This window comes from Neofelis nebulosa, chromosome 5 (assembly GCF_028018385.1).
Source record: "Neofelis nebulosa isolate mNeoNeb1 chromosome 5, mNeoNeb1.pri, whole genome shotgun sequence".
Taxonomy (NCBI): domain Eukaryota; kingdom Metazoa; phylum Chordata; class Mammalia; order Carnivora; family Felidae; genus Neofelis; species Neofelis nebulosa.
In genome coordinates, this window is record NC_080786.1 from 127,292,239 (window position 1) to 127,312,229 (window position 19,991).

Genomic DNA, 19,991 nt, shown 5'->3' on the forward strand with positions numbered 1-19,991 from the left:
AGGCCATATGCCTATAATATTAAATATATAACATGTAGATGTTGTAAATGAAACTGTTTACCAATATGAAAATACATATTTGAAAATATAAGTCACTAAATCCACCGAATACAGGTCAAGTCTCTACTTCATGCAACTATTTCTGTCATTCACATATCTGAGGACCTTGGGCAATCAGTTCACAGGGAAAGTTGTTGAGTTCCTGATGCTCATGTAGATGAAGAGGCCCAGGACTTAGAGGGACATATTTCATAGGCAACTTGAGTTGATGAGTGGAAATGATAGCTTGAAAGATTAGTTTCTTCTGGAACAAGGAGTACTATCTTATTCCTCTCTTCCCAATCCCATTATCTTTTCTCCCCTTAAAAGCCTTTTGATTTGGTACAAAGGTGGGGGGCTACTGTAGAGTAGAGTTGCACATGTCTGTCAAAGGTTGTTCTCCCATTCAGCTCAAGAACCTGGAATTTGTCCAATGGTAACCTACCATGCTATGTGCATGGATCTTAATCCGGCCCTTTGTCATTTTAGCAATAAATGACGTACAAAAAACCCAAACAAAGAAACAAACATACAAAAAACAAGATAGGGTTGGGATAATGTGATTAATGATATACATTTGTTTACCATTGATTTCCCTTCTTGCTGTGTCTGCTGCATGAGGACCAGGAGCTTGTCACTCTTTATCACTGCTGATCTAGAACAATGCCTAAGCAAGTCTCTGGAATGTTTGGTGAATGGATGTTATGCTAGTTTAATGCTTGGAATTGATTTTCTGGGACTTTCCTAAGGACCTGATAATACCTCCTAACCTCTGTGACTTCATTTGCTTATCTATAAATAAGCAATGCAATTTGCTACCTTATGTAATAATTGCATAATTGGCTAACTATTGGAAAGTAATTTGGACCAGTCAGAGATAGGCATTGTACAGATAAGAGGGGGTTATCTTTACTAGCTAATCAATGATATCTTTAGAACTTCGGATATTTCTTATGCTTTTGCAAAACTGTACAATCTTAGTAACTGGAAGAAAGGCTGTGGTTCTATAAAAATAGAGGAGAGGAAGAGAGGAAAGGGAGAAGGTTTTAATTCACTATGATGACCATGTCTATGAAACTTTCTTTAAAATCATGCTTTTTCGGGGCGCCTGGGTGGCTCAGTCGGTTGAGCATCCGACTTCAGCTCAGGTCACGATCTTGCAGTCCGTGAGTTCGAGCCCCGCATCAGGCTCTGGGCTGATGGCCCAGAGCCTGGAGCCTGCTTCTGATTCTGTGTCTCCCTCTCTCTCTGCCCCTCCCCCGTTCATGCTCTGTCTCTGTCTCAAAAATAAATAAATGTTAAAAAAAATTTTTTTTTAAATAAAATCATGCTTTTTCATGAGACTTTGTGTATTTTTTATTGACTTTTTTTTTTTTTTTTAGTTTTTTAGCCGGGAAATGTGGATTTGCATGTCTAGGGGAAATTAGTGAGTGAATGTCGGCCATGATCATATTTGGCAGGGATGATAAGCCTGCTTTCAGAAGGGGCATTCCTCCGGTGCTTGGCTGGCTCAGTTGGAGGAGTGTGGCTCATGATCTCTGGGTTGTGAGCTCGAGCCCCATGTCAGGTGGAGAGATTACTTAACTAAAGTCTTAGGGGCACCGCGGTGGCTCAATCAGTTAAGCATCCAACTTTGGCTTAGGTCGTGGTCTCTTGGTTTGTGGGTTCAAGCCCCACATCAGGCTGATAGTGCAGAGCCTGTTTGGGATTCTCTCTCTGCTCCTCTCCCACTCATGCACCTACCCGTGCATGCTCTCTCTGTCAAAATAAATAGACATTATATGTACGCGCACGCACACACACACACACACACACACGTAAAATGAAAAAATCAACGAAAGAAATAAACAATATAAAATCTTAAAAAAAAAAAAAAGAAGAATGTGCATTCCTTTATGTTTTCCCAGACATTTCTGCTTGGTGATGTGGGATGTGGGAGTGGGAGAACTGTTTCTGTAAGGGATAATTTTTTTGGTTTTTATTTCTGAAGGACAACGTTAGCCTTAGTTTTGGATCGTACTCTCACAGCATTCATTCCGTTGACTAGCCTTACATGCCTATAATTGTGTGGAAACCTAGTTTGTCTTTTATGTGTTTAATTCATTAGATGGCCAGAGATCATTTCTGTGTTTTTAATCTGTGCTGTATCTTCCCTTTATCTGATAGTTGTTTGGCAAATTTAACTGTGCCAGATTTTGCTCCCTGTTTAAGTGTGTTTTTGTGCAAGTGAACTGTTACAAATGATGCATGCACACACACCCATTTGTATCCTGCCACTCATAACCCTCTTCTTTTTATACTAATGTCCCCCAAATTCTGACTTTTTACAAGGTGGACTTATTTTGAGAACAAAATCCTATTATTTCAGAGACATTCCTTTTGGGACATTTATTGTACTACAGAGAATCTCTCCTTTCAAATGACTCGTATTTCACTTAATGTTTACAAAAACTGTTCATTTATCTGACATAAGGGGCTAATCAAACGGCTTAAGTACATTCCTGGCTGTTTGGAAGCTTTTTAAGCACCATAGAGAGAGTACTTAGCAATGGAAATTGTGTTTATGTGTGTGGAATATCGCCGCTGAAATTCTGAACAGACCCAGAGGAAGAAGAATATTGAATTTTAATATTCAAACATAACTTATTTCTGTTTTATATTTAACTTAGTGGGATAAATTGGCTCTTATTAAAACCTTCTTATAGAATATAAGCTACGTTGTTATTTTTTTTTTTATTTGAAGAAGAAGTTGAGGTGGAAGGCCGTGTTAACTGTAATAATAACCACTACTTGTGAGTGTGTGCTTTGTGCCAAACACTGTTTATATTTATTAATTTACTTAATCCTCACAAAAACTCAGTGAAGTAGGTATTGTTATTACCCTTACTTTTTAGAGGAAATCAAGGCCCAGGTGGTTTAAATAACCATCATGCTCGTGATCCTTATGCTATATTTCTTCTCACACTGATGTGAAACTTAAGACAAATTCATTTTATATTCAAGACAATTACCTTCCCACAAAATAAGACCAAAGCATAATATACATTTACTTCCTTTGGTAAAATAACTGTTAATGTGTCAGTAGGTACTAAAATATACAATTTTCAGTTTGTATTTTTCTATTTGTTTTCCTAATCTGTAGTTACAGACAAGAACCAGTAAAATGTTAATGTTGTACATGCAAATCCTTTTCACACATGAAAATCATACATTTTTATTCAGCTGCAGCCAGTCAGTGATTCAATATCTGTACATTTTGCATTTAAGATTAAGCTATGGCTTTGATATTTATACATTATTGACAAACCGAGCTATCATTAAATTAGTATACTTAAAAATATGCGTCCCAATTAAAACTTGAGATGGGCTAAAAGGAGGAGGTAAATTGATGGTTGATCAGTGTTCTTTCTGTCTTTATTATTTTTTTAATAAGGCTTAAGAAACTTAACCTATATCTTCCTCAATTTGTTGTGATACATTAAGTGATTTCCGTCACTCCTGTGTAATTAAAGAAACAAAACAGATGAACATAGGGGAAGGGAAGGAAACAATAAGATAAAAACAGAGAGTGAGGCAAACCATAAGAGACTCTTAAATACAGGGAACAAACTGAGTGTCGCTGGAGGCGGGGGGTGGGCTAAATGAGTGATGGGCATTAAGAAGGGCACTTGTGATGAGCACTGGGTGTTGGATGTGATGAAGCACTGACTTCTACACCTGAAACTAATATTACACTGTATGTTGACTAACTGGAATTTAAATACAAACTTGAAAAAAAAAAGGATAAAGTGACTTTGAGTCAAGAAACCATTCCTAATATGACCCCTTAAAAGAACATGACTGGTATGTCCAGGAGAGATCAATATGTGGGATCTTCTGACATGACATAGGTAATCTTTTAAAGCCTGGATATTGACTAGACAATCCACTAAGTAAATAGCTGGGAAGCAGTAAAGCTTCAGTTGGCTTGCATTGTGAACACATACTGCTTCCCTTTCTCTTGTATTGATGAGACCCTTCTTGTGATGTGTTCAGCTTTCTTTTAGGGTCATTTACTTTGATTCTACTTAATTTATACTTAATCTTGTTGTTTTATGTTATCAGATTCAGCATGTAATTCTTCAACTTAAAAACTGGGAGTTACTCATCTCTGGCTAATAAGCTTCAGTGATGTGAAAGTCCCAGTATTTCAGTCTGGTCTTGGATTATCTGACCTAGAAAATGTGTGAATTCCCCTGCTCAGAGGATCTCTGGAAGCATCACTTCTGAGGACGCACTTGGGGCTGCTTGAAGCTCAGGTGACCATGATCTCCTGAGGGTCAGATACAATAAGCCTTGAGAAAATCAAACACAGATTGATAGTATTGAATGACATAAACTTTGTATCAGAGGGAGTAGTCCTAATTTACTTTGATTTGATAGTTGCAGAGATAACATGTTGTCAATGTATCATTGACTTTTTCACTAAAATAGGTAAAGTATTTGTAAGTATATGAAAGATCATGTCAATGTTGTAATGTTCCTCTGCTCCAGAAAGAAGCATAAAAAATGATCAGTAAATTGGTTACAGAAACATCGTAGTGGAGAATTAGACATACACCAAATTAGGACAATTGCCAGGTACTTTCTGTTTTCATATCTGAATGTTTTATGGTGATAGGCTCAGGGTCCATGGGATTTCTTTTCTGCATGAGGTTTCCTAAAAGTATGAAGGTTGTATATATAGGTACATTGTCCTCAACTTCATAGGTATATTTTCTGGCTCCTTACAAGGCAGCTGAGAAGACAAATCAACAGTCAACAGTCTGAACTTGTAAAGTTCAAGAAGGAAAGCCAGGATCTAATTGAGCTGATGCTTTATTTCTTTTGGCTGCCCTACCTGGTGATTTTTTTATACCCTGAAGAGTAAGCAGACACTGAGTAAAGAAAGATTGCTGCACATTTACATGAAACAAAACACACAAATTGCCAAATAAGGGATAATGGTTTATCTTCAAGTGTTAAAAGCATCAAATGGTTCTCTAAAATTTATAGCTATTTTTAGTTCTCTCAATTGAACCATGTTTAATAACCAGCAAGTTACTGTATTTTCCATGCTAGAACTTTTTTCTAGTTAATAACTTTCCCAAGCCATTCTTCCATCATTGGTTTTCACACATTTCTCTCATCACTTTTAATACTCTGACTCTTTTATGGACCATAGGCATTCCAAAATATTTACCTATTTCTCTTTGCAAAATGGGGTTTTCACTGATTTCTTTTCCATTTATAGATGTAAATGTCATTAACATAATTTAGCCTTATATCATAGAAAAAGGAATAAATTAGAATTGTTTTACAATTTTTCCATAGACGGTTTACCATATATATGTGTTCTTTTCAGAGTTGATTCAGAATCTCCTACCAACAGACTTTGGTGCTCAAAACATGAATTCTTAATATTTAACTTATTATCAAGTATTACCATCAGTTAATGTGTGTTGAATGCCCATGGGGCTGCTGGCATAGACCTGTGGTGTGTACCTAAAAAAATATAACAATCACAGAACAATTTAGGCTCTGTTGTGTAGTAGCTCTGATCTTCAACAACATGAATAAGAACTCACATAGGGAAGAATAAAAAGAAGGAAGATATTTTTTGAATGGAAGCTGAGAGTTGGGGTTGAGGAAAAAAAACAGTTATTTCCTTTTTGCTTGCTTTCTTCTTGGGATTCTTTGAATTAGAATTGTTAATAGGCCAGATGAATCTGTCTAAGTGAAATCCTTCAAAGCTGAGTGAACGATATGTCCCCAGAGAAATTATCTTACTGGGATATGATCTGAGTTTATGCCAAAGGCCTGTTTAAAGGTTCAAGATGACTAAGGACTTCTTCAGACTGGAGTTTTAACAGTCTTTCTTAAATATGCTTTCTTTTCTCTTTATTGTGGCTGAAGAATGATGATGGAAATTCAGATTTTATAAAGTTAATCATATTTCTAGATATAAAACAACTTAATTTACCACCTTCAACAAACTATACTTATATTGATATGGCACCAAGGCAAAATAAGTAGCATAAATTTGTGTAATTTAGCTTAATCTTTGCTTACTTTAGAAATACTTATTATTTTTCTAAGAGGTAATATCCTTATTGGTACAGAATATTTCAGATTTACTTTTATAGCCATATATAAGAGAAATTCTAGCTCTATTGATACTCTCATCATTGATTAAGATATGAAATTTTATGATGCAGCCTTAGAACTCAAGGTGAACGTTTTCAATTTTAGATTTTTTAGCTGGTCTGCTAATGCTTAAGTCATTCTACTTGAGGTATTTAGTAAAGTTCTCAGTGGAGGATTTCTTGTTCTGACTAGTTCAAAGAAGATGGATATAAATAAACTCTTATTTGTACATCTGTCTCTTTTCTTTTTCTTTTTTTCCAATGAGAGAATACCTGAACCCAACAAGTAATGTCTATTCAGGCTCTGAATAAGCTAGACAGTAACTCCTGGAAACTACGTTATTTATGAAGCTTGGAAATTGTAGCCCCAGTTATTATAGTATCATACTCCATTCATAGTCACAAGTGTTATAAGACAGATACTTAAGGAGATTAGAAAGTGCTCTCTTTGGTAGCACTATACTAAAATTGGAACAATACAGACATTAGCTTGTCCTGTACGTAAGGATGGTACACAAATTTGTGAAGCAGTCCATATTTTATCCTAATATCTGTGGGTGGGGAAACAGGCTCTGTAAGTGAAGTGATTTACCTCCTCAAGGTCCTCAAGGACCCATCCCTGATTCCACCGCCTCCTCCCAAAAAAAAAAAAAAAAGAAAGCAATAGAGAGAGAGAGAGGAAGATTAGATAAACAATATTATTTATAGATCAATTCCAAAGTTTTTCATTTAGAAAACAGCATTTTGGAAAAAGTGATCTGAATGTAGTCCTATTTGATTTTTTTTATATAAATTAAAATTTTCCCATAGACAAATAGTTAAGGGCATATTTTGGATATAATCTAAATTTTGTTTTTGTAATTAAGCCTTGTATCTCAATAAGGGTTATACTATAGAAAAATACTTTAAAAAAAACTCTCATAAATAAAGTATATAAAGATATGGGAGAGAACTGTAATCAGTGTGTAGAAATATTGGAAATATGTTATACCAGATAAAAACAATGCTAATCTGATCTATATTTTTCATTGTGACTTTGTTTAGAAATAACCATAGAGGATTATGAAATTAATTTTAAATAGAAATTGAATATAGAAATTTTTGATAGAAGTGGGTTAAAATCCAATCAGAAACACCAATGCTATTTTTTTCTCTTTATGTCCCCAAATTTGAAATATTTTTAAGAATTGTGAAAATCCTTTAGAAAATTCTGTGTGTTTCTTATTATTTGGTACCTTTATATTTGAACAAATCTGAAGTTAACCCACTGTCAATTCTATATTTTTGAGCATTGTGTTTTCAGGAGCACGAAGTGTAAAGGCTAATTTTCAACTTGTTAGAAGAGATCATAGTCTTTCATTTTTTTATCAAACCATGTGTGATGGTGGGACCACTATTTTCTGTACCCCTTCTGTCTTTCCAGTTTGTCTCTGTTTTGTTTCTCTTGTTTCGACCAAACATCCAATAAAAATATTGAAAAAAGGGAACAGGCTTATTTGAAGGTTTTCTGTGCTGATCCTTTAAGAGAAAGGACTTTTGTGTAAAACAAATGATTAATTTGTCATTTTTCATAAAAATTGCCATTTTCAACTACATATCTTATCTTTAAAATGCACTTTCTCCATTATTACCTAAGGTTTTAGTTAAGTTTAAATAGGTAAAATTAAATGCATATTTTATGCCAGAACACCTTTTTCCAAGGTTAGTGTTACAAAACCAAATAAGTTATAATAAAGACATTGATTCATATTATTGATTCTTCTCATCATTCACTGAGATTGTAGTAGTGTCAAAGAAACAGTTATATAGGATGAGGGCTATGGGAGTCTAAATAGTATGTCAAATGGACATGGAATAGATATGTATATTAAATATACACAGCTTTCCCATCTGGCTCTTAAGTCCCTTCTAATATTAAACTTCTCAGCAAAACTTATTGTATGCACTGAGTGAAATATTATTTGAAAAAAAATATTGTAACTGTTACCTTTAAATTTGCATACATTTTCTTGTATTGTGAATGTTGGTATTAAATATTTGGTAAATTTCTATACTTAACATCAGTTTTTCAATTTTTGATCAAAGCAAGTAGTTTAATTCTTTGTGATTTTTGAAGAGATTTTTAAAATATAATATGAAACTATTTTTGGAAATTATGGAGCACAGTGTATGTTTCTGGCCTATTTATATAGCCAGTGATTCATACAAAATGAATTTTTTTAATTTTAATTTTTATTTAACTTATTTTTTTTAAAATTTACATCCAAGTTAGTTAGCATGTAGTGCAACAAAGATTTCAGGAGTAGATTCTTTAATGCCCCTTACCCATTTAGCCCATCCCCCTCCACTACCCCTCCAGTAACCCTGTGTTTGTTCTCCATATTTAAGAGTCTCTTATGTTTTGTCCCCCTCCCTGTTTTTATATTATTTTTATTTCCCTTCCCTTATGTTCATCTGTTTTTTTCTCTTAAAGTCCTCATATGAGTGAAATCATATTATTTTTGTCTTTCTCTGACTAATTTCACTCAGCATAATACCCTCCAGTTCCATCCACGTAGTTGCAAATGGCAAGATTTCATTCTTTTTGATTGTTGAGTAATACTCCATTGTACACACACACACACACACACACACACACACACACACCATATTTTCTTTATCCATTCATCCATCGATGGATATTTGAGCTCTTTCCATACTTTGGCTATTGTCGACACTGCTGCTATAAACATTGGGGTGCATGAGTCCTTCAAAACAGCATACCTGTATTCCTTAGATAAATACCTAGTAGTGCAATTGCTGGGTCGTAGGGGAGTTCTATTTTTAGTTTTTTGAGGAACCTCCATACTGTTTTCCAGAGTGGCTGTACCAGTTTGCATTCCCACCAGCAGTGCAAAAGAGATCCTCTATCTCTGCATCCTTGCCAACATCTATTGTTGCCTGAGTTGTTAATGTTAGCCATTCTGACAGGTGTGAGGTGGTATCTCATTGTGGTTTTGATTTGTATTTCCCTGATGATGAGTTATGTTGAGCATTTTTTCTTGTGTTGGTTGGCCATTTTGATGTCTTCTTTGGAGAGGTGCCCATTCATGTCTTTTGCCCATTTTTTCACTGAATTATTCGTTTTTTGGGTGTTGAGTTTGGTAAGTGCTTTATAGATTTTGGATACTAACCCTTTATCTGATATGTCATTCGCAAATATCTTTTCCCATTCCGTTGGTTGCCTTTTAGTTTTGCTGATTGTTTCCTTTGCTGTGCAGAAGCTTTTTTTTTTTTTTTTTTTTTTTTTAATTTTTTTTTTTTTTCAACGTTTTTTATTTATTTTTGGGACAGAGAGAGACAGAGCATGAGCGGGGGAGGGGCAGAGAGAGAGGGAGACACAGAATCGGAAACAGGCTCCAGGCTCTGAGTTGTCAGCACAGAGCCCGACGCGGGGCTCGAACTCACAGACCGCAAGATCGTGACCTGGCTGAAGTCGGACGCTTAACCGACTGCGCCACCCAGGCGCCCCCAGAAGCTTTTTATTTTGATGAGGTCCCAATAGTTCATTTTTGCTTTTGTTTCCCTTGCCTCTGGAGATGTGTTGAGTAAGAAATTGCTGTCACTAAGGTCAAAGAGGTTTTTGCCTGCTTTCTCCTCAAAGATTTTGATGGCTTCCTGTCTTACATTTAGGTCTTTCATCCATTTTGAGTGTATTTTTGTGTATGGGGTAAGAAAGTGGTCCAGGTTCATTTTTCTCCCTGTCGTTGTCCAGTTTTCCCAGCACCACTTGCTGAAGAGACTGTCTTTATTCCATTGGATATTCTTTCCTGCTTTGTCAAAGATTAGTTGGCCATATGTTTCTGGGTCCATTTCTTTTTCCAAGAAAAAAAAAAGTACTGTTTTTGTGCCAGTGCTATACTGTCTTGATTATTACAGCTTTGTAATATAGCTTGCAGTCCGGGATGATGATGCCTCCTGCTTTGGTTTTCTTTTTCAAGATTGCTCTGGCTATTTGGGGACTTTTCTGGTTCCATATAAATTTTAGGATTGTTTATTCTAGCTCTGTGAAGAATACTGCTGTTATTGTGATAGGGATTGTATTGAATATGTAGATTGCTTTGAGTAATATTGACATTTTAATATTTGTTCTTCTTTTCCAGGAGCATGGAATCTTTTTCCATTTTTTTGCGTCTTTTTCAATTTCTTTTGTAAGCTTTCTATAGTTTTCAATGTATAGGTTTTTCACTTCTTTGGTTAGATTTATTCCTAGGTATTTTATGGTTTTTGGGGCAATTGTAAATGGGATCGATTCCTTGATTTCTCTTTCTGTTGCTTCATTATTGGTATATAGGAATGCAACCTATTTCTGTGCATTGACTTTATATCCTGCCACTTTGCTGAATCCATGGATCAGTTGTAGCAGTTTTTGGTAGAATCTTTTGGGTTTTCCATATAGAGTATCACATCATCTGTGAAGAGTGAAAGTTTGACTTCCTCCTGGCCGATTTGGATGCCTACAAAATGAAATTTAAAAGTGAATAAATAAGGGACCACAGATTTAAAAATGCTAGCCATATGGGAGATTTCATTTTCTTACTGCCATTTGTTTCCTTTGAATTGGTAGTCACTTGTCCTTATATGAGATGAAAATCACACCCTTGTCCTCATACTTTGATTACTGAATCTTAGTTCTCAATGAATGAATTGTTCTTGCCACTGAACTCCAGGCCTGGGGCAGTTAAGTTTTCTTGGTCTTTAGCCTAAGGAAATATGACCCTCTCTGGGAGTACTTCCCATCTGCACACATAAAAGGGCTCTGTCTTTAATCATTACAATAGCTTTCTGCTTTCCTTTAAGAAATATTTTGTAAATCAAGAAAGCTTCTGTGACGTGTTCCTTTAATCTCTATTTGCTTGTCCCTATTCTTTTTATTTCAAAGTTTAATTAGGAATTCTAACATTTCACAAGTTGAAGGAAATAAAATGTTTGACTAATATAAGTCAGAACCCAACAATGTAAGACCAAATACACCTGCAAACGTCAATCTATTATTTCCTTCAACAGTGCTGAATTTTATGACTATTTACAATGGAGGGATTATATTTGAGATTATTTTATCTTTATAGTTAGTCTAAAATGAAGCAATGGTACACTTTGTACTCTTTTTATAAACTATTTTTTGCATTGTTTTACAATATTCGTAATATTTAGTATCAAATCATACTGACCTGAGGTCCTAAGTATTGATCACTATATAAAACAGCTGCTAGTTGACCTGTTTGGCCCTTTGCTCAGTTGGCTACAGCATATAATGCAAACATACAGGGCCACAACTTTGTGTGTGATTTCTGTATAGCTGAAGTTAGCCCTGTACTCACTAAAACAGAACTCAGTATCTATCTGATCATTGTCTTTCATATACTACTGGTTACATATTAAGCTAACCAGATAAATAAATACATTTGATAATGGAGCATGTTTTTTATTCCAGTTTATTCTATAGTAGAAGTGCATATTTATCTATCTCCATTTTGTGGCTAAAGACTTTGTGAAGTAACTGATATCATTCAAAATATACATTTTATTTTTCAAATAAAGGTAACTTTTTTCAACTATAGTATGTTAAAACTCTGCTTTTCATATACTATTTTCTGTCAAATACATTCAATCATGTAACATTTTTGTAAGTGATGAGAAAAGGAGGGAAATTGTAGCAAAATTTTTTATAGCAAATTATGTACGTGATCATTTTAAAGGTTAAAGTGTTGGTTTTTTTTTTAATGGCAACCTATGTTTTAATTTATTGTGGCATGTAGCCTCACTACTGCCTAAGCCTTATGAAAAAAAAAAAACCTCACTGCTTTCTGTTTACACTTGGGTGCTTTACTATTTAGCTAAAATTGATGATATTATCAAAAATATTTTCAGTTGTACAGGTCTCAAGAACAAGGAGGAGGTTTAATAAAACAGAGGCTTAGATTCTGCTTAAACACCCTGCCTTCCATGCTAATCTCCTATTTACCATGATCCATTACGAATATTTAATGGTAGGCAGCATGCAGACCAGAATTAAAGAACATATGGGTACAGTTATCCTGGTTAAAATGGCCAACGTGCCTTGTATTGTGTATGGAAGATAACAGGACAGGTGGTAATCCATCTTCACAGAGTGGAGACAGCTGGTATTTTCCGTAAGCTGAAGCAGTCTTTTTCAATGTAGTCTCACCTCGCAGCTGATATGTTGCTTATTAGTATAATTCAAAACACACATCGATGTTAAGGAGCATTCTGTTTTTCTGGCCAGTACAAAAGGTACCCTGTGGGTCAGGCATAAATGAAAACAAACAAGCTATATATTTTAATTTTTGAAATTGAAAAATTTAAGCTTCAATTTAACTCAATTGTGTTTTTTTTAAATGTAAAATAAAGATTATCTTTAGGCTCTCCTGTAAAATATTTTTCCTTTGAACTAGGTAAGAGAACTCTCTTCCCAGTGTTTCATATCCTCCAAAATTATGAAGTGTTCAGGGAAAAATGTTAAATTCATGCCATCAAGAGATATTTGTGAAAAGTCATTTTTTAAAAAGTTATTTACCTCCTATCATTTCTTATATTATTGAAAGAATTATTGGACATATATTGGAATCATAATAGTCGAATCAGTATCTGTTCAGAAATTATTGTATAACATTTTTGTTTCCTTCCTGTTACTGAGCGTAAAGAAGAAATCAAGTGTGTTGGATTCCTGGCATATTGAGAACTATAGTTCCGTGTTGCTTACAGTCCATTTCAGATTCCAATTACCCCTTTCAGATACTGTAAAAAATTTGACAGGGCCTTCAATTGTAATGGCCATATCAATTGATTTAGTCTGTCTCAAAATTCCCCAAAGGCAAGCTCAGGTTAAAGGTCAGGTTACTGGTGCATGACTCTCGTACTCATTTTAGTAAGATCAGGATCAGAAGTTTCCAGTAGCACACTGGGCATTAGTTTAATCTCTGTGTCCAAGTATTGCACAGTCAGTATCACTAATACAGTCTCTATCTGTAGAGGAGGTAAGAGTGTTCACAAAATAACTGAATGAAATATGATAGGAGGGTTTAGCACATACATTCAATTCTTATTTATCAAAAGTGAATGCTCTTTAATCATTCAATTTTCAGGTTAGTGAATTTTGTGTCTTGTGCTCTTATATATCAATTTAATAAAAATATATGTAACTGTGCTCTATAAAAGTAGACTTCAAAACTACAGACATAAAATCAATAATTATTTCCCAGACACTGGATTTCAGAACGTCTCCAAGTATGGGTTTACTTATCCATTATTTCCTTTAAGTTCTTTCATGTCTGTGGTTCTGTGTTTTCTGATGGTAAACTTCTTTTATTTACATGCTTTTGCAATGGTTGGGATTATTTAGTGCACTGACAAGCTGATTGATCTCTGACCTAACTTTCTCCCTGGGGTGTGATTTAAGTGTAGAACAGCAGTTCTCAAATTGAGTGCGCATCAGATCATCTGGATGGCTTGTTCAAACCTGGCTTGCTGGGTTAGCAGATACTCTGATTTAGCAGGTCTGGGGTTGGGCCTGAGAATTTGCATTCTTGACAAGTTCCCAGGTGTTGCTGATGAAGCTGGTTCAGAGACCGCACATGGAGAACTTCTGCTCTATAAAATACTTTGTAAATGTTGCCTTCAGCCTGTTTCAGTTAGTTGACACCTTTCAAAATATGGTCTCAACTGTAATGAAGAAATTACCCACAGGAATACCTAGAATATTTGCCATAGCATCTGACCAAACCATTGTAAAACATTTGCTTGGTTGACTTGGGAGGGGCACTTATGGAAACTACCAGTATTTCCTCCCACCTGTCATTTCTCTCTTCTCCCCATTTCTGTGTGTCCTAATCCTCTTCTTTCACACTGGAGTTTTCTTCAAGATTTCCTTAATATTTGACTCTTATCAGCTATCTTATGAATTAGGTAATGGCATTTCCTATTCTCATTGATCTCTTCTAGGAGTTGAATAAGCTTTGGTATTGGTGGGATTGGAAAGAGCGAAACTTTCTCCTGCTTCCTTGGGATAAATGCTACAAAAGTGCCATTCCTTAGGTGAATGTAGGTCTGATTTGAAGTGATCCTTTACTGAGGAGTAAAAAGAAAGCTTAACACACACACACACACACACACACACACACACACACACACAGACATTTTCATGTATAATGCATATACACTATAAATATGTGACATTTTTGAAATATATAAAATGACTTGAAATTTCAATTTAATGAAGACTATTTTATAGGACTATGAACAATCCTTTGTAAACATAAACACACCATTGACTGTCTAATACATTAAAGATCATTTACTTTTATGTGCAAAGTACTATTCCTCATTTGTTCTCTCATTCAAAATAAAAAAGTCCTTTAATATTAAGTAATATAATAGTAAGGCTCAGGAATATTTAGATACTCATATTTTCTCTTCCTCATGTCTTTATGAAACAATACTGTGGATGTCTAACTTTACCTAAATTTTGGAGAGTCTCAGGGTCATATAATCTTATTTTATTGTGGTATCATCAGCTTTTATAGTTGAAAGTATAGTATGCCTAATGATTAAGCAGCAATGATTATTGATAGCTATTAAAACTACTTTAAAAATTATTTTAATTGCATAATGCCTAATATTAACATTAAGTAGCTATTTACCAAAATACACTGATGGTCTAAGAATATGACTAGGTTTTTCTCTTGGAATTGCTCTTTTATCCTTGGAAGATCATTGATGAAAATATCAAATGAATACCTTCTTTCAAGAAAAAAAAAGGAAATAAGAATAGCAATTTATTAATGTTCAGTTTGAGGACTTATTGAATTTATTAGTAGACCAGAATATTGACAACAACAAATAAATTTTTTGCTGCCAGGAAGTCAAACTATGAGTTTTCTTGGTGAACATGTAATTAGAGAAGAGATGTCTGTTAGTCTTAAGACACTTCATTGGGTTTAATATATGTACCTCTTACCTCCTAGAGGAATAACTTTTGTGTTGGCAACTCGGGCAAAACTCTCCTCTTTTTAATAGCATGGAACTTACATTGGCTACATTTTGCTTTGTGAACCAAGTAAATAGATACTTCTAAACAGCATGAAACTTATAACTCAATCCTTTGTGTGAACAGGAAAATGATTGGATTTTATATATATGATAATTTTCAGTTTGATTTTTTGAACAATTTCAAAGTTAATGTGAATGTAGTTTTTTGTTTGTTTTTTAATTTAATGAAGAATGTCATCTATAATTCTAGTATATATGGGGCTAACTAGAAATTAACTTCACAGGGCATTAGTAAACTGTAGGTAGAGATACTCATACTAAACACGTTTCCTGTCCTGAAATGGCAGTTACCGTAAGTCACCATTATGAGGAGAAGCATAGATCTTTCTGCATTACCACCTATATCCCTGTAATTTAAAAAGTTTTTGTAATTAAAATAAATCTTTAAATTGTTTTAAGCTTCATGTTTATATTTTTGGGTTTTAGCACTCATTTTTAGTAAAATTCTAAGATTGCTTTTTAGAGTAGGGTATGGAATGCATCTTACATTTTTATTGTATCTATGTTGAAGGGCTGACCAAAAAAGTCTATTGGAAGGATTTTAGCAAGCTCTAGAGTGTACTTTAATGTTCAGTACAGCTTGTGCGTGCTTTTCATCTGTGGAAGAGAAACTGTCCTCACCATTGCAGCAGTAGGCACTTTCAATGCCCCTAGCCCCTTGGTACAGTGAAGCTTAAGGTTAACTAATGGCATAAGGGAGGCAATAATGTCTGACTTTCCAAAGCAGAGAGATTTGCACAGCATGTGATTCTAATGAGCTCAGACAGCGGTCAAGAAAAAAAAGAACCACAATTAGTACCAAATAGAGTAGTTTTTCTACTCATGACCAGCATTTAATATATTCATTTTATTTTTTATTTTTTATTTTTTTAAATTTTTTTTTTCAACGTTTTTTATTTAGTTTTTGGGACAGAGAGAGACAGAGCATCAACGGGGGAGGGGCAGAGAGAGAGGGAGACACAGAATCGGAAACAGGCTCCAGGCTCCGAGCCATCAGCCCAGAGCCCGACGCGGGGCTCGAACTCACGGACCGTGAGATCGTGACCTGGCTGAAGTCGGACGCTTAACCGACTGCGCCACCCAGGCGCCCCTAATATATTCATTTTAAATGGCAACTCAGAATTATTGGTAAACTCCATTATATATGTAGTCATCACTTACAAGCTCTGTGTTTTGCAAAATTGCATATTTACCACACAGCACAAGTCTCTGATGACACTGATGTTTAGCAATTACCTTACTTTCAGAACTGAACCCTCTGATCACCAGATATAGTAGGAAATAGCTAGTTTTTTTGATGGTAAGTTATGTTGGTAAAAGTCAAATTTTCATTAGAACTACATACACATAAATTGAATACGGGACCATTCTGAATTTGATAATGGTTGCAGCATGGCGTGATAATTTATTTATTATTATTTTTTTGCAGCATGGCATGATAAAGAGCAATGATAGGAATTAATTTTTACTGAATATTCATTAAGTTACAAGTATCTTCACTGCTGTACTCTTTCGTTAATGCAAACTAGCTAAAATTAGTGGTCTCAAAATTTTAAGAAAAATGTTTTAAATTATTTCGGTTTTTAAAATAAAATTTGCTATTTTAGAATCTCTTGTTCCATTTTATCCTCACTATATTCTCATTGAAGTCACATAAATTCATAAAGTCACTTTTGTATGCATCTTTTTTTATGAAACAAAGTCAAAATGCTTAGAAATTTTAATTTTTATTGTATTTAAGTGACACTTAAATACAATACTTTTTAAAAAAAAAGCTTACTTTTTTAAAAAAAAAGCTCTTACTATTACAATTTAAAAATTAGGCTTCTTTCTTTTTCAATATTTTCTATTACCTACTTCCCACCCACCCACCCCCATACCCAGGTCATAAAATAAAAGCCCTGAGCTGAGACCTGATATTATTTTCTACCAATCATGGACTTTTAACTATCAAACTTGTCATGAACAGACTGCAGAAATGAATGAATAAAAGAGAATAACATGAATTTTATCAGACTGTTCTTCACAAGTGCAGATTTGTTTTCTTCTATTTTTTTCCTACTCTGTGTGAATTGCTGTCCCTTGTATGTAAATGTGACTAGGACCACCACCTATGGTTATGTAGTTTGTTTACAGTGAAAGATCAGTCTGGCCTGGGGAGCAATAGAGGCTCTCCAGTGGGATCCCTACTACTCTCTAAGCCGAGTTTGTAAGGCTGGGTCCTCAGGAGGGCCTCTTTTTTAATCTGTACAAATCTACTGCTATGGAGTAACTAAAGTCTTGAATCTTTTTATAAGGTTCTTTGTACAGTTGCTACATCTTTCTTTGTCACTGTGCTAAATCCATTCATTCATACTTTCTTCAGAGTTTTGTTGTGTTTTTTTCATAGCTGATTCTCAAAGTTTGGTCCAGAGATCTGCTTAGGGAGTCCCCGATGTCAAAATCATGCATGGTAAAAGATTCATTCAAAGGTCAAGACAAAACAATATGTTTTAATGTAATAGATTATAAAAAGTTCCTTGGTGTATTTTTAGATTCTACATTGCCACTAACACTTAAGGGAACCACTCCACGTTGACTCGTGTTGCAGTATGAAAGCAGAACAGCCACAATTGTTTGAAAAGGGTATTAAGATCCCTTTCTACCTTGATGTCTTTGTGAGGCTTAATTTTCTTCATGTGTTTCAACAAAATAGTGTATTGCAACAGACCGCATGCAGAAGCAGATAGAAGAATCCAGCAGTCTACTCATTAAACTAGACATTTAAAAAAAAAAACCTGTAAAAATGTAAAACAGTGCTGTTCTCTTCACTGTATTTGTCTGGGAGAATATAGTTTTCCTGGAAATGTTATTTATGTTTACATTTAACAAGGTTATCTTTATTTTCAAGTAAGTTAGTAAGTATTTTAAAATTTTTCTCCATTTGAGTTTCTAACATAAATGCATCAATGGATGAAATTCCCATAAATAACAACACTTTGGGGTCCTCAATAATTTTTAAGAGTACAAAAGGCTCCTGACACCAGATCATTTGAGAACAGCTGCTTTAAGATATGAGAATGTCTAACGTTCCTTTGTTAGCAATAATAGTGATGTTCCAAGTATTGGACTGAATGTGCACATACACATTTGGTGCAGGAGAATTGCTTATCTTAGGAAAAAGAAGTTCAACCCTCCTGTTTTTCAAGGATCACTTCAGTTTTCACATCTGATTCATCTTGAGCCAGCCTACAGGTGCAGATGTGTTGACTCAACTCAGCAAACATGGAGAGAAGCTGATCATAAAGGCCAAGTCCGTTGCTGTCACGATGGTTTTAATTAACAGTAAGACACTATTGGTCCCATTTTGTGTGCACTTCAAAATGTTAGTTGTCCATTGAGATGGCTCACAGATGAGGCACTACTTGAGTGTAGCTGAAATGCAGCTGTGACATATGCTTTTTAAAGAAGCCAGGAGAGAGGGGTTCGGGGCAAGCGATTCTGTGTGAATTAGGAACTATTTTATGAGCGATGTTGGACAGCTGGTCTGTTCATAATGATTGTCAGAGAAAACCTAATATGGCAGGAAGGACCTCAGGATTCAAGAATAAGAGTGTCTTGTTAGTGTGACCTAAGTAATATATATCTAAAACAAAACAGAGGAACAAACAAAAAAACAGAACCAAAACAAAGCAAAAAGCTTCCCTTCCACATTTATACAACTTTTGCACTTTGATTAGACTTACGTTGACTTGTTCAAGAATCATACCTAGTCTTGACAGTTATGCAGTTAGCTGTAGAAGGCAATCTATCATAGTGGTGAAAGCTCTGAAGTCAGTCAGACATACTCAAATCCTAATCCTGCCTCTAACCCTTACTGTTTGTGAGTGTTGGCAAGTTGTCTTAATTCACCAGGGCTCAGTCTCTTCGTCTAAAAATGAGTAATAGTACTTCTCTTGAAGATTTATGTGAGTATTAAAACACAGTTAAGTGTGAAATATAGTACCTTTTCTGTAGTGAGTGCATCTGTGCATGTTCTCTCTCTCTGTTCTTCCCACTCGTCCTGCCCCAGGTATTACTCACTCAGCTATCAATTTGTTTAGAGCTAGCTAGCAACAACAGAGTTTTTTTTTTTTTTTTTTTAAATTTTTTTTTTTTTTCAACGTTTTTGATTTATTTTTGGGACAGAGAGAGACAGAGCATGAACGGGGGAGGGGCAGAGAGAGAGGGAGACACAGAATCGGAAACAGGCTCCAGGCTCCGAGCCATCAGCCCAGAGCCCGACGCGGGGCTCGAACTCACGGACCGCGAGATCGTGACCTGGCTGAAGTCGGACGCTTAACCGACTGCGCCACCCAGGCGCCCCGCAACAACAGAGTTTTAATGTTTGAGATCTCTTTTTCTCTCTCGCTCATCCCCTCCTACCCTGCCCTGTATAAATATCCCAGTGTTGCCTTAGATTCCAGAGGTATAGCATATGAAGGCAGAAACAAAAGGGTTCGTGTAGTGGCTACCCAGTCATTTTCAGGGGAAGTAAAAATAGCCCCTTAGGGCTCCTTAGACAGAAGTATTGATGTCAAGTTAGGTTAATTCATAATTAGTGACAAAGCATAATCTCTCATACTTTGATATTTTTAGTTTAAACAGAAACTTGGGTTCATCCTGCATCATCCTTATGCTTTAATTGATTTTAAATGTGGC

The 19,991-nt window shown here is 35.2% G+C and overlaps 1 protein-coding gene and 1 non-coding gene across 2 annotated transcripts in view; both read left to right on the forward strand.

Annotated features, from left to right (window-relative positions):
• ROBO1 (roundabout guidance receptor 1) overlaps positions 1-19,991 on the forward strand; it is a 1,142,978-nt gene that overhangs the window by 826,277 nt on the left and 296,710 nt on the right. The window lies entirely within an intron of this gene.
• Positions 6,644-6,745, forward strand: LOC131513278 (U6 spliceosomal RNA). Its single transcript, XR_009262505.1, has one exon. It is a non-coding gene; the product is annotated as a U6 spliceosomal RNA (small nuclear RNA).